Genomic DNA, 2,477 nt, shown 5'->3' with positions numbered 1-2,477 from the left:
CTGGGTTGGCCAGTTCAGATCTACATCCACATTAACAGACAGCACAAATTGTCCTGGTTTTCCTTGGATCCCCTGGATTCCAAAGGTGCCTTCCCTTTCTCTGGGCCCAGAGATCTTCTTGTCAGCAGGAGAAACATCCATGGTATGTCTGGAAAACCAGCAGATGAGCAATCAACCCAAATATTCCCTCTCCCATGGAAGAAAACTTCCCTCAGAGGTGACCTCCTGCTCCAGATTTTCCTTCCCATCCCTCTCATCCTGCTCTTGTCACCCCATTCCTGCTGTTCTCTCAGTCCTTGGCAGACAACACCTCAAAAATCCTTGGCAGACCCCTCATATCCATGAGGACTGAGCCAAACTTCTCCCTGTGGAGCTGTTGGGATGCTCCAGCTTCTCCCACCAGGTGGCAAAATCAAACCAGAAGGACTCAGCTGCCATGGAAAGGAAAAGCAAATCCATCAGGAAAGGCTGGAATGGCTTCAAAGTCACACTGGGATTTAAGGGAGCCCGGGATGGGGTGGGCTGCACAGGATCCAGCTGTGCCAGGGTAGGCAGCACATCCCTCCCGGGAGCAGGGAGAGCGAACACCTCTGCAGGGGAGGCAGGGAGGGCAGCCAGTGCTCCAGGGGGGATGGAAACCATGGGAGGCTGCCTGGGATGAGGGACAAACACAGCAGGCCAGCACAGGGGAGGTGCTGGGAGCAGGAAAACGGGTGGGAGCAGGGAATGCTCAGCCTAGCAGCTGGACAAGGAATGAATCGAGGCCATGTGAGCACCACGTGGGACAGGGAGCGGGAATCAGGGAAAAGCACGGCCTGGAAGTACTTAATGGGACTTCCAGTGTGTGAAGGGGGATGGAGAGGGATTTGTCAGGAGTGTGGAGGGCCAGGACACAGGGAGTGGCTTCCCAGTGCCAGAGGGCAGGGCTGGATGGGAGATTGGGCAGGAATTGTTCCCTGGGAGGGTGGGCAGGCCCTGGCACAGGGTGCCCAGAGCAGCTGGGGCTGCCCCTGGATCCCTGGCAGTGCCCAAGGCCAGGCTGGACATTGGGGTTTGGAGCAGCCTGGCACAGTGGCACTGGGTGATCCTTAAGGTCCTTTCCAAACCATTCTGGGATTCCATGACAAGTCTGGGAAGAGTTCCCTGCCTGTGAGCTGGGTTTGCATTCCCAGCCTGGCAGCTGCTCTCTCCTTAGGGATCACATCCCAACCCTTTCCCACAGCCAGCACAGCTTCCCTGGCCCCATGTCCGTGGAGAGGCAGGGAAATCCCCCCTGCTCATCCCAAAGTGCCCATGGAGCAATTGTTCCATGGATAAAGTCGTTTGTTTTCTGTTTTTCTGCATCTTGCTCTAACACTTCCAGGGATGAGGAATCCACAATCCCTCTGGGAAAATCCCACTGGGCTGCTCCCATCTCCTCCTAAAAGTCCCCACAAAATGACCTCTGATTGTGGGGGGGCTTCCAGAGGCTTTGAGAATAACAACAACAAAAATGAGCAGCACTGAAGAAACTCAGTGATCCCAGAAATTCCCCCTTCCCAAGGCTGGCTCCTGCACCTCGGACTGAGGGGATGCAATTCCAGGGGAAAAGTCCCAGGAATATCTTGTTCTCTGTTGGGATTTGATTGTCTGGAGCTGAGGTCTGGGAGCAGGAAGGGGAGGAGGCAGTTGTGCATCCTCTCACCCTCTACATTCAAATAACTCCGGAATTTTTGCATCATTCCCAACACTTTTTAATCTGGAATGAGCAAATCACAAATTAGGAATTCAGGCTGGGATTGCTTCCCTCTCATTTCCATTGCTTTCCTCAAATTATTGCCACAAATCCATCCAGAGCACAGCAAAACACTGGAATTAAGGAATTAAGGGAATGCAGCAACTCTTGGAGGCTTTAAAATAATAATAATAATAATAATAATAATAACAATAATAATAACAATAATTATTATTATTAATAATTGTATTTTATGATGTTCCAGTATCCACTGGGAACTTTTTCCTCTTCCCAAGGATGCAAAAGAAAGTCCCGAGGCACCTGAAAGAGCAAGAAAATTCTGATTTAAGAATATTATTAGTGATTAATAATATTATTCTCACTAATAAAGTATTTAAAAATAGGGAAAACAAACCTGTGGGAATTGCAGATAAAGAAAAACCTGGAATGGGCATCCTCAAAGATCAGGAGCAGGGCAGAGCATCCCTCAAAACATGGACTTCAGGAGGAAAACTTTCTGTGTCATCTCTCCCTGGAGGGAAAACGTGGGATCTGATTCCAGCTGGGATAAAGAAATAATAATAGTAATAATAATAATACTAATAATAATAATAAAAAAAAGAAGCTGTGTCTGTCTTCCCTCTATTTATTAATAATTTGATTTATGGCTGTTCCTAAAAATAAAGGAAGTACCCAAACATGTGAGTGGCTTTTTAAATCATGTGGAAATTCGAAAGCATTCCTTGAATTAATTTTTAGGATG

At 48.3% G+C, this 2,477-nt stretch overlaps 1 long non-coding RNA gene across 1 annotated transcript; it reads right to left on the bottom strand.

Annotated features, from left to right (window-relative positions):
• Positions 1 to 1,921: 1,921 nt before the first annotated feature.
• Positions 1,922 to 2,265, bottom strand: LOC125321187. The gene is made up of 2 exons (XR_007201476.1): positions 2,130 to 2,265; positions 1,922 to 2,035 (listed from the first exon to the last, which is right to left on the bottom strand). It is a non-coding gene; the product is annotated as an uncharacterized LOC125321187 (long non-coding RNA).
• Between the last annotated feature and the right edge of the window lie 212 nt (positions 2,266 to 2,477).

This window comes from Corvus hawaiiensis, chromosome 2, assembly GCF_020740725.1.
Source record: "Corvus hawaiiensis isolate bCorHaw1 chromosome 2, bCorHaw1.pri.cur, whole genome shotgun sequence".
Classification (NCBI taxonomy): Eukaryota; Metazoa; Chordata; class Aves; order Passeriformes; family Corvidae; genus Corvus; species Corvus hawaiiensis.
The sequence above is the reverse complement of the archived record's forward strand: the minus strand, read 5'-3'. Positions and strand labels throughout refer to the sequence as shown.